This window comes from Bubalus bubalis, chromosome 23 (genome assembly GCF_019923935.1).
Source record: "Bubalus bubalis isolate 160015118507 breed Murrah chromosome 23, NDDB_SH_1, whole genome shotgun sequence".
Classification (NCBI taxonomy): domain Eukaryota; kingdom Metazoa; phylum Chordata; class Mammalia; order Artiodactyla; family Bovidae; genus Bubalus; species Bubalus bubalis.
Window position 1 is genome coordinate 13,755,047 of NC_059179.1, and position 13,259 is coordinate 13,768,305.

A 13,259-nucleotide genomic window follows, 5' to 3' on the forward strand; every position below is an offset into this window, starting at 1 on the left:
TGCCCAAAACCATGGCTGGTAAGTTTTTTCCGATTTCCTTTCACCTGTTTTCTGTAACCCTCCAAAGATGCTGTGCTCTTGGCAGCCAGTAAATCAGCCCAGGGGAGACAGGAGTTTCTCATCTAGGTTCTGGAAATATCACTGGTTGCCTCTATCGTGTGGAGACGCAGAGCAGATAGGTCTTTGCTGGTACTTTGTAAGTTTCAGCGGAATTAACTGCTGTGTGCCTTTCCTGGAACCAGCTCTCCTCCTCACCCTAGTTGATGTGCAGAATCTGTCAGAGGAGCTTTATGACTCTGAAGGCAGAAAACTGTGCCAGCATACCTTCAGAGAGGCTTGAACCTAGAAGGAAATTGAAATTCTAACTGCTTGCCTCATTGCCTCCCCTCTTGAAACAGATACTGGAAAGGATGTTTTTACCCAATTGTGAACTGACCAGTTGGAGGAATAGATGGATTCTAGATGAAGCTGTAATCTGGAGGTTGAAAGTGATTTATTAGTTTCTTCCCTACCTTTGTTAAGAGAAAATAGGGGGATCTCTTCTGGGGCAATGTTCTGTCCCAGAAAGAGGAGAATGTTTCTGTTCTGACCACTAAATAAAGGGAGAATGAATCTAGACAGAAATGACCTCCCTGATGTTTAGTAGATTTCAATATAAAAAGGCTAGCAGATTCCCTTGTAGCAAAATTAGTTTGTATTTACTGACAGGGATTAAATAATCTGACAGGAGTCTCTGCAGGCAGTTGTTTGGGAACAAGATAGATCCATCTTGTGTGCAAAGAATAGTGAATGAATGAGGATCATGGCTCAGTGGGCAGGCGGGGCGTAGGGGAGACCACCAGTCCAGATAATCAGAAGTGCATATTTCCCACAGTTTTGTTCCTTTGTGTCAAAACATGAGACACTACTTTCCAGTCCGCCACATACAAAGCTCTTTATTGGACTTTATTGAGGCACTGTCCGGGCTGTTTTACTCCAACTGCCAACCTCAGAAGGCATTTTGCTTGATGGCATCTGGCAGCTCAGCTTTGCCCCCAAGTAGATTTATGAGCTGTGAAACATGGTCAAATTAACACCCTAAGCATTCCTGATAGTATTCGAAGGTCAGAGACACGCCAGCATTCGCATACCTCCCTGATGCCGTGCACCATCTCTGTGTCCCCCCAGCCCTCCGGGGTGGGGTTCAGAGAGGGGAGTAGGAGGTGACACCCACGGCCCTCTCCCAGCTGGCAATACAAAGGGTCATGGGGAGATTTTAGATGCTATTTGGCATTTAAGGTGTTGTAATGGCAGCATCTCTCTGATCAAGAGGTGGAGCTCTTTCAGGGCTGGATACTCATCCATGACTCCCTCCGGAGAGAAAGAGCCAGTATCGTCTGGGGGTTCGGGTGAGGGGACTGATGACTCCAACCTTCCTGACCAGTACTGGGCGTGGACCTTAAAACATTTCAGAAATTTTAATTACTAATTGTTTTGCTTGTAACAGTAAAGCACATTCACTGTAGAAAATTTGGGAAAGGCTGAAAGATACAGCTAAGATACAGCTAAAAATTGTCTGTCATCCTATTATAAACAGCTTGCCACTAACATTTTAGTGTGTTTATTTACAATGTTTTCTATGCATATAGACAGGTAATTTGTTGGTTTTAATAAAGTCAGATCATATTATTTAACCTGAATCTTTTAATGTTATAGCCAAAGTACAACTCTTGGAAAAGCTTTTTAATGGCTGCATCTTGTTTCATCATATAAAGTATCTCAACTTAGGTTGCATTACCCAAAGTAGTATGTTTTACTTGAGGCGACAGTGTGCACAAACAAGTGTGTTACACACAAACAATATGCAGTATCAAGATTTTCCCCTGTGAATTCACACTACCTGATACTAAAATTCTATAAGGCTATGATAATTAAAATATGTGCTGTTATTATAAGAAGAGATGGTTAAAGTTATCCAAAGAATGAAAATGGTATTTCCAATCAATAGGGAAAGAATGAATTATATAGAATTATATAGAATGAATGATATCTTCCTAGTAGAAGAAATTAACTATTTAAGGAAAAATTAAGTTAGATATTTTACATCATAGTCTAGAATAAATTCCATGTGGATCTAAAAAATACTTTTGAGAAATAGAACTAAAAGGTGATAAAGGTGAATATATAATCTCAAGCATAAAAGCAAAAGTTGTAAATCAAAAGACACGATTACGTTTAAAATGTTTAATTTTATATGTAAAAAATAGACAAAATAGAAATATGATGGGAAAAAGTTCACTAGGATTAATAAAATGAAAGTTAATAAAATGAATGAAAGTTAAAATAACTTTATATCAGTTTTTTCTATCAAATTGTCAACTTTTTAAGAATGATGTTCTGTGGTGGAGGAGCTAAAAATAGGTATTCGTGTGGACTGCAGATGGGAGTGTGCATTGGTACAACCTCTCTGGAGATTTATTTGTAGATCTGTGAATCATAAAACAGCATTTTCCAGCCTTTTCAGAGATTAAAAGAAATAATAAATGCCACTTATTGTGTGGTGTTACATAACAGACTTTTTACTGAAATAACCATTAATTTTCATAGCAGACCTTGAGGTTTTATCTATAATGATCTCATTTTATAGATGAGGAAAGGGAGTTAAATATTTGTCAGCTGTATGTATTTCATTGTTCTGACGCTAGTTCCCATGTGTTTTTCTCTTTTGACCTGATCAGACCCCAATACAGATAATAAAAGCATTAGCCCCCACTTCCGCAAATAAAGGTCAAAGGAAAATCCTCATTCACAGTTCTTCATTTGCCTTCTGAAGTCTTCAGAGCTGCCCACTGGTGAGAGTGTGCAGGGAGTGATATTCTGCACTGTGAGACCCACTGACTACGGTCATCATCGCAGCACCACATACCCATTCAGGCCCCAGTCATAGAGACAAGGAGTGGGTGGTAGAAGGTTATCTGTGTAGTTGAAATTCCACAGGAGCCCTCTAAGGAGTGGATGGACGGCAGGAAATGCTATGAGAATAACCCTGTGAGTTAAGCTTGGAGAATACTTGATTCCCCAGGACTGCCACCAAGATATTTCATCCCATCTCATGAATAAGCCCTGATCTAATGTGCATCCAGAGTTGACAGCCACGATGTTTGATCCCTTGTTCAATTGCCTTTCCAAATTGGCTACCAACTCCATATAGACAGGAACCACGTCAGTGTTATTCATGACTGTCTTCCAGCATCCTGCCCAGTGCCATGGACGTATGTTCAAGGTGAGTGTAGTGGTATCCCTGGGAGTTCATTGATTCAAGGCCTGAGTGGATTTTTGGGGGGATGCTGAAGGTTCTGAGGCCCAGTACAGTTCAGTCGCTCAGTCGTGTCTGACTCTTTGCGACTCCATGGACTGCAGCACACCAGGCCTCCCTGTGCGTGACCATCTCCTGGAGCTTGCTCAGACTCATGTCCATCAAGTCCATGGTGCCATCCAACCATCTCATCCTCTGTTGTCCCCTCCTCCTGCCTTCAATCTTACCCAGCATCAGGGTCTTTCCCAGTGTCAGTTCTTCGCATCAGGTGGCCAAAGTGTTGGAGTTTCAGTTTCAGCATCAGTCCCTCCAGTGAATATTCAGGACTGATTTCCTTTAGGATTCACTGATTCCTTTAGGATCATTTATCTTGCAGTCCAAGGGACTCTCAAGAGTCTTCTCCAACACCACAGTTCAAAAGCATCAGTTCTTCGGCATTCAGCTTTCTTTATGGTCCAACTCTCACATCTGTACACGACTGCGGGAAAACCATAGCTTTGACTAGACGGACAATTTGAGCCAAGTTTGGAAGATACCTGGAGGAAGCAGGCGAAGATGGCACATGATAGGTGACCAGGGTATCTGGGGGTTTTAACAAGGATTAGGGGCTGGCTCAGCCAACATTGAGTTTGAGAAGACTGATTCAGTATGAAAGGCAATGATTTATCCCTTGAAGGACTTGGGATGTCATCTGTATGAGGGAAGTGGGGTGTGGGGCCAGTTAAGAGTTTGCAATTGAGAAAAGCTGGCCAAGCCTAGGGAACTGTTGAGACAGACACCCATGTATAGAGCTGTGCTTATGCTTTCCTATAATTTCAAGCACGGAATTGTGCTGTAAATCAGAGCTCTGGTGGCTCCAGCAGTCAGGGGAAGGCCCAGGGAAGATTGATGAGAATTGAGTAAGGGCGGTAGGTAGGAGAAAGGGGGATAAATAGCATGGGGCAGTTCTGAAGACTAGGATGCTAGAGGAAAGAGATGCTGCCTTGGATTTTATGCAAATCACTGTTTGAAAGGATGCAGGGAGGCCAAAGGGCTGCCTTCTTTAAAAAAGTTGTTCCGGCCCAGAACCAAAACCATAATGGCCATGCTGGGAAAAAGGAGGGGGAAGCCAAAGAGTAATTTTTATAGGTTCATTCATTTTAAACCATGAACTGTTTAATTTGTGGTGCAAGGCTAAGGACTAGACTCAAGAGCTCACAGGAACTGCAAACCAAAGTGAAACCCTCCTGGATCTTGTCTGGGTGACAAGCTACCAAAAGTGATTCTTAGCAGAATCACCGGGGCAATCTGCAGGTTAAAAATAGTCTTCCCAGTGCTGCCCCAGATGGTGATTTTGGGAAGATCCAAGTGAGGTCTAAAAATCCGTTATTTTTCATGAGATCTGAGGGTGGTTTAAAAAGAGCTACTGATGGTGAGCCTGCTACCCAATACTAATGGTACTGAATACAGTGAGTAGAAAGAGCACTGTAAGTCAGACAGGTTCAGGGGCAGCTGTTCCCTACAGGGCACTCACCCTAAGCCTTAGTTTCTCACAGTCTTAATTGTGGGCAGCAGGAAGAGGGGGGGCGGAAGATCATGTGTGCCCTGCCAACCTCACAGGGTGGCTGTGAGGCTCAGATGAGGTCATGTCAATGAAAACACTTGGCAGATTATAGACTGCATATAAACGGGAGGAGGCGTTCCCTCACTGTGCTCAAGAGAAAAAAGATCTTTGGAAGAGCCTGATTGATTTTCAGGGCTTAGCAACAGCTCCCAGCTACCCTTGGGAAGCCTGCTGCAAAATCCACACTTGTTTTCCTCCATTCCTTCTCCTTCCCTGTCCATGGGCTTTGCCTGGAACTGGCTTCATTCCAGGTCAGCTTCCACTTTGCACAGATTTATGCTGATTGATTGGTTTCAGAGACTTGGTCTGTTTATTGCATCACGTATGGGACAACTAATGAAAAGAGTGCTCTCTCCAGACCATTCCCAGCCCTGATTGAGGAGCACCTTTGTGACTTGAATCTAGGTCACAGGCATTGTTAATCCCATGGGGACACAGTTGCAACCAGTACTTGGAGGAGGGAGGGGTGGGGACTGGAATAGCACCCAGCCCTTCATTTCAGTTCATTTCAGTCGCTCAGTCGTGTCCGACTCTGTGAACCCATGAATCGCAGCATGCCAGGCCTCCCTGTCCATCACCAACTCCCAGAGTTTACTCAGACTCACATCCATCGAGTCAGTGATGCCATCCAGCCATCTCATCCTCTGTCATCCCCTTCTCCTCCTGCCCCCAATCCCTCCCAGCATCAGAGTCTTTCCAATGAGTCAGGTCTTCGCTTGAGGTGGCCAAAGTACTGGAGTTTCAGCTTTAGCATCATTCCTTCCAAAGAAATCCCAGGGCTGATCTCCTTCAGAATGGACTGGTTGGATCTCCTCGCAGTCCAAGGGACTCTCAAGAGTCTTCTCCAACACCACAGTTCAAAAGCATCAATTCTTCGGTGCTCAACTTTCTTCACAGTCCAACTCTCACATCCATACACGACCACTGGAAAAACCATAGCCTTGACTAGACGGACCTTTGTTGGCAAAGTAATGTCTCTGCTTTTCAATATGCTATCTAGGTTGACCCAGCCTCTCAGGAAGAAAAAAAAAAAAGGTTCATATTCTGTGGTAACTGATCTACTGAAAACGCCACCTGCCTCAGTCTGGATTACAAGCGGCTTTCTTTCCCCCTCCCTTTTAAAGTGCCCTGGGCTCCCCAGACGGCTCAGTAGTAAAGATTCCACCTGCTAATGCAAGAGATCCAGGTTCGATCCCTGGGTCAGATCCCTGGGTCAGAAAGATCCCCTGGAGAAGGGAATGGCTACCCACTCCAGTATTCTTGCCTGGGAAATCCCATGGACAGAGTAGCCTGGCAGGCTACAGTGCAGTGGAGTTTCAAAGAGTCCCATGCAACTGAGCACACAGGCACAGCATGCAGGCATGGAACAGCCACTTATATCAGTCAGTCAGTTCAGTCACTCAGTCATGTCTGACTGTTTTCGACCCCATGGACTGTAGCACACCAGGCTTCCCTGTTTGTCACCAACTCCCAGAGCTTACTCAAACTCAGCCCATCGAGTCAGTGATGCCATCCAACCATCTCATCCTCTGTCATCCCCTTCTCCTCCCACCTTCAGTCTTTCCCAGCATCAGGGTCTTTTCCAATGAGTCAGTTCTTCACATCAGGTGGCCAAAATATTGGCGTTTCAGTTTCAGCATCAGTCCTTGCAATGACTATTCAGGACTGATTTCCTTTAGAATTGACTGGTTTGATCTCTGTTCGTTTCCAAGTCATTTATATAACAAGAGGTAAATTCCAAGAGGGTATTTCATGCCCAGGTAGAATAGCATCTCAGAGAATGCTTAGCTAGGACAGCTTGATGGGCAAATCCTGCTCCTAGAGCAGTGGGCAGAGAAAGTGGCCCCTGAGTGGAAGAGCCCTAGCTTCTGCTCCGCATGGTTTACCTCCACTCACTTGGAGGAATATTATTTCCAGTGGTGGCCTCCTCAGGTTTTTCTTGACAGTTCATGATTGATGTACCCATAACAGCAGACGTGGTGCTTTTTTTAGTAAAAAGGGGACAGCCATTTTCAAGATAGAAACAGTAATCCTGTAACTTGTCTGAAGTCAAAGTGTTAGTTGCTCAGTCGGGTCTGACTCTTTGCAGCCCCACTGATTGTAGGCCACCAGGCTCCTCTGTCCATGAGATTCTCCAGACAAGAATACTGGAGTGGGTTGCCATGTTCTTCTCTAGGAGATCTTCCTTACCCAGGGATCAAACCTAGGTCTCCTGCATTGCATGTGGATTCTGAGCCACCAGGGAAGCCCAACTGTTGCCTGAAATCACTCAGTCGTGTCTGATTCTTTGTGACACCGTGGACTGTAGCCTGCCAGGCTCTTCCGTCCATGGGATTTTCCAGGCATGAATACTGGCGTGGGTCGCCATTGCCTATGAAGTGACAGTTACACATTTCCCCCCAATTGTCAGAATGCTGCATTTTACCTTGTCTTTAGGGGGGGACCTACCATTGTAAGTTTCAGACCCTAAGGAATGACAGCTGGCATTCTTTTGGAGTGCCTGATTTTCTTATACATCCAGATTTTGATTGGCTTTTTCTCCAACTTCAATAAACATTTCCTGAAATGTGTACTAGAGGCAGGCGGTATAGAGGAGAATCTGGAAGCAAGAACAATGACTGACAACTACTACATGCCTGCTGGGCAAACGTTTTCCTTCAGGAAACTGAAAAATGTCAACTTCCCTCCATCTGTCTTAGTAATTCCCACAACTTTGCTGTATGTTGGGGTTACCTGGCTTTTAAAATACTTGCTAAAAACACTGTTGCCAGGTTCTCACCCCTAGACATTCTGATTTAATAGGAGTGTGACCTTGGCAACAGGGATTTTATGAAGCTCCCCAGATGACTCTTTTTTTTTTTTATTGGTATGGAGGGTTCGAGGGGCTGCTCTGGGTCTTAGTTGAGGCATGTGAGATACTTAGTTGCAGCATATGAACTCTAATTTCCTGACTAGGCATGGAACCTGGCCCCCTGTGTTGGGAGCCTGAAGTCAGCCTCTGGACCACCAGGGAAGTCCCTCCCCAGGTGAGTCTATTGTCCACAAAGTTAGGGAACCATAGGCCCTACTTCATTCTTCAGATTTCAGCTCAGTATTTCTTCCTCCAGGGAGCCTTCACTGATTCCCCCTTTCTGTCACCTCCACACACATCCGTGAGCCTGACCCAGTTGTATGTCCCTCCCATGGGCTCCTGCAGCACCTGGTACTTAACTCTCATAATTCTGGCCCCCTCATTCAGTGCTCTTCCTCAGGAATACTGGGAGATTCTGAAGGGCAAGGGTGTCCCACACACTCTTGAATCGCCAGGGCCTGGGGCATTATGGGTTCTCTAAGTACTAGTTGAAGGAGTGAATTAATTTTCTATTTGGACATTTCATTTTACTCGTTCTGTACATGCCAGTTTACTTTCTCTAGTGATAATAAATGTCACTTTGTATTGCCCACTTAATCATACTTCCTCTAGTTTTCATGGTTGTTGGATAGGTGATAAAAATGAAGCATTCACGTTATTTTATGTTTTATATATTCTATAAAATATTTTAGGAAATATAACCAGCTGAAGGTATCAAAAATGCAGTTATTACAAAAAGAATAATTATTAGATTTGGTGGAGCATGATATATGAACATAATATTTTATTTTCATTTAGGTCTCTCTAGACTTAAAAACCGGTTCTGTTATTTTTTAAGTTTATGAGATGTGCTCTATAAAGTTAGACAAGGGCAAATCGAGAAAGGTCCCTTTTGTTTGGTTCATAGGGACTTAATGAAAGGGTGCGCACGCACACATTTCTCAAATTGTAACACGCTTTCTTTCCAAAATTCAGACAAAGGAACAGATCTGCAAACACAGGACCCGCTGTCACATCACGGAAGGGGTTAGATTACTAGGTTGGTCGACGACGGGGGCCTTCAGAACCCCGGTAATTGTCTCCACGTCTCTAGCCCAGCATTTCTAGATTCTGCGACGACGTCCTCAGACTTCTTAATGTCCTGCTTTGTAACCCCCGTCGGGCCTCGTGAATGGTGGTGAAGATAACGTGACTGCGGAGCGCAGGGTCGGCCCCGGGAGGGGCTGGGGGCCTGGCCAGTGGGAAGGTTGTATGCGGAGCGGCGACATCACCCCACCGGAATCAGACCATCGCCTCCATTCAGTGGCGGAATGTGGGCGGGCATAGGATGCACGGGCCCCTCGGCCTGCAGTTAACCCTGTGCGCGCCCGCGGTGGAGCATTCCCAGGCGCGCACAATATGTCACCCGGGGTGTGGAGCATCCCTCGCTCCCAAGGACCATGCGCGGTACTTTGGTTTGCCAAATTTATTTTCCTCTAGATATACTCGTGGCTCTTTTAGTGTTGCCTTCTTTTTTCCCCCACTCTCATCATTTAATCACCATAGATATATTTCTCAGGGCCACATTTTCTCACTGCAATTCAAATAATTTAGAAAACATTTTAAGATAATCATGGGGCTAGATTAGGGTTAGGGTTAGAAAAGTTGAAAATGTAATACAAGACAAATGAACGTTTCTCTACCCTTCATCTGCATTCATCATTTGTTAGCATTTTGCCATTAGCTTTATCATATATCTGCATAGAGGTTTCTGTCTCCTGAATTACTTACAATTTCAGATCTAACATTTTGCCCTGAAATAATTCACATGAAGGAATTGGCATAAGGACATTTTTCTTCATAACCACAATACTGTTATCACACCTAAGATAATTAACTCTGCTTCAATAATGCCACTTAAAATAGAGGCCATATTTAAAATTTCTCAATTGTTCACAAAATACCTTTTAACTAAATTTTTTAAAAATCCAAAATCCAGTAAAATGTCATGTTTTGCGTTTGCTTTTTCTTTTTACAGTAATTATGTTATACAGTTGTTATTATTTTCAACCTCCCTGGCATTTTTCTGGAGTTGAAATGTGTGCACTGTGCTCAACAGTGCACTGTGGACCTTGACCATAGCTCCTTATGCTCTACGGTAGGTCCTTGTTGTTTATCCATATTACACTTTATTTTTTAATCCCTTAGATCACTGAGAATGAATTACTAGTCAAGATTGTGAGAGAAAATATCCAAATGGAACTCATAGCAGGAAAAAAACTGAAGGAAAAAAGGAAATAGAACATTTTCAGAGTGATCTGTTTATTTTTTTAAACCCTAAACTGTAGGTTAAGACCATACATAATGTGAAAAAATATATATAAATTCTTTAATGAATATTTAACTACTAAGTGCAGAAGTAATGACTAATCAAACCAATTAAAAATTTAAAAGAATTATCCCTTTTACATCACAAATCAAAACCTCAAATGCTATTTTGGACTATTACCTGATAAAATTGCATCCATGAAGTCAGCAAGCTAGATGAAAAAGAGGAGACCTCTGGAACTTTTGGGGGCGGGGGGGAGTAAGGATCCTTGAAAATGACAATTACACTTTTCCAGCATGAACATGTTCCTTGCATTACATTTTTTAACCTTAATTTTTTAAAAAATATTTTCTTGGCATGGCATGTAGGATCTTAGTTCCCCAACCAGGGATGGAACCTGCACCCCTTGCATTGGAAGCACAGAGTCTTAAACACTGGACCACCAAGGAAGTACCTTTTTGTTTTGTTTTGTTTTAGCCCTGCTATTCGGCATGTGGAAATCTTAGTTCCCCGATCAGGAATTGAACCTGTGTCCCTGCAGTGGAAGCACAGAGTCTTAACCACTGGACCACCAGGAAGTCCCACATATATGTGAATTCATTTTCTTTGATATTTACCAACTTTCAATCATATAAAAATTATAGTTTTCATATGTATATATTTAAATTTTTTGTTGTTCAAAGGTATAGTTGAGACAAGAGGATAGACTATTTACTAGCTTGTGTCATGATTATTTACTATTCAGCATACAGTAAGTGGACTTCCCTCCACTGGAACTCCTGCTCCAGACTCTGCAACTGTTGGAGGAGGACCTAAAGAGGGAAATGCTACTTGGTGTGATGTCTCTGCCTAAATAATCCTCGTATTCCCATCCCTGTTTTCACAGCTCTGAGAACCAATTCCTTACCCCCATAGCCTCCCCTGGCACATTTCCAAAGAAATTCTAGTGGGACAGACCTTCCTTCAGATGTGCTTCTGGGTTTAGCACCGCTCCCTGGGGACCTAGCAGGACTCTTTTCCTAGGGGTTAAGTGGGAAGTCGGTTTGAGCAAAAGCACACAGTGCAGGGTGCCTTTGATCCCCACCAGCTGTTCACCTGGGAGGTTAACAAGCAACCTTTGTTCCCCAACACATGCAGGGTTCAGACTTGGGAACCGGCCACCAACGCAAGTTCACAAACTCATTAACCCTTCTCACTCTTAGAAATGAGCTCTCACTTTCAGTATTTAGCAAGGACCAGGAAAGACTATGAATTTCAATTAGGATCTAATGGCAAACTTTGAGATAAAACAATAGAATGATAAACAAAGAAACTTTTATGCTATTGATACAGAATTTTGTGAACAGGCATTCATTACCAAAATAACACACCAGTCCTGGAAATGGCAACCCACTCCAGAATCCCAGGGATGGAGGAACCTGATGGGCTGCCATCTACAGGGTTGCACAGAGTTGGACATGACTGAAGCAACTTAGCAGCAGCAGCCTGTCTAAATGGTTATGTCTAAGTTATTTTCAAAATTCAAGAAGATCATTGATGTTAAACTATAGTTATTATTTAAATGGCAAATGAAACTTCGTGGCAATTAAAAGAGAAGGCCTCCTCTACTATTTTGAACAAATTTACCATTAAACAGTAGCCAGATTTTGAGGCTGCAGTCAAATGGCCCTGCTGGTCACTTCCAGCCCCTGCCCTCTTACATGCTACCATCTGGTCCTATGAGGCGAATTATCCCTCCCGCAAATAACTTCAGCTCTCCCAACTTCGGTCCGCCCGCAGCCTTCCTAAGCCAGCCAACCAGCTTCCAGGCAAGCATGCTGTCACATTGCACCGAGGTCCTCCTTCATTCTTAGTGATTCACTCCAAGTGTTTATAACGGTGTAGGTGCCAGCCACTCACAGTTACTCAAAGTGATTTCACCCTCCAGATTTTACTGAGGGTTTATGTTGTGGATTTTAACAGGGCTTTGCAGGAATATCCAAAGCCATCTAAGAAGCTGGTTGCCTACCCACATGGTGGAGACTGTTGTTGTGAGCTCAGGAATAAAAGATGTGACTGTCCTAACCAGCTTCCTCCTCTGAGGCACACTGCCAGCAATAAGTTTTCAAAGTACTCCAATCCTGTGTGTGTGTGTGTGTGTGTGTTCTGTTGTGTTGTGTGTTCTTTTGCTTTGCCTTTTTAAATATAATTGAGGGCCCTCCCAAGCCTTGACCAATAATCAGAAGGGAGAAGAGAGAGAAGGTAAAGAGCTGCCTCTAAATGCTGGGAAATATTTAATCCTGTGACATTCCCAAGGAGTACTGACACTTGATTAAATGTAAACTGTGACCTCTCACCCTTCTGGGGATCCCACACTAGTCTTCTTCCCTTCAACCTCTCTACCTACATCTTAAAATCAATGCATAAGGGCCCTCTCCCTGTCTCCATGTGGAGAAGAATCATCCTCATTGTGATCATTATGTGTGGGAACAAAAGAACAGACGGATCAAAGGTTTAGGGTCCTCAGCGCGGCCAGGATCACGTGACCACCCAGCTCAAAGGCGGCAACTGTCAACTGAAGCGCTGGTCGGTAGTTTCTGGCCTTTTATGGAGGAGAGTCCCTGTGGTTACCTAGAAACAGTGCCCTCACGTCATTTACATTGTTTTGCACTGTGCTACTGACAGTCCTTCGGGAGATTCTGTATTTAGCCATTTCAAGTTGTGCCCTTAATGAAAGCATTCTTTTCTTCTCTTCCTCTCTGAAACATACAACCCTGCACCTGTCTAGTCCCCAAATTCATTTTGATTTTCCTTTGGAACTTTAGAATCAGTCTACCCAGTTCTCACACCACAAAATCCTTTTGGCATTTTGTTGTTATCGTGTTTAAATGTGTAGATTAGTTGACATTTTTTAATATTAAGCCTTCTTTAATAATAGTCATAATCCCCAAGTATCCAGTATCGTGCATCGAACCTGGACTGGCAACTCATTTCATACATGATATTTTACATGTTTCAATGCCATTCTCCCAAATCTTCCCACCCTCTCCCTCTCCCACAGAGTCCAAAAGACTGTTCTATACATCAGTGTCTCTTTTGCTGTCTCGTACACAGGGTTATTGTTACCATCTTTCTAAATTCCATATATATGCGTTAGTATACTGTATTGGTGCACTGGGACGACCCAGAGGGATGGAATGGGGAGGGAGGAGGGAGGAGGGTT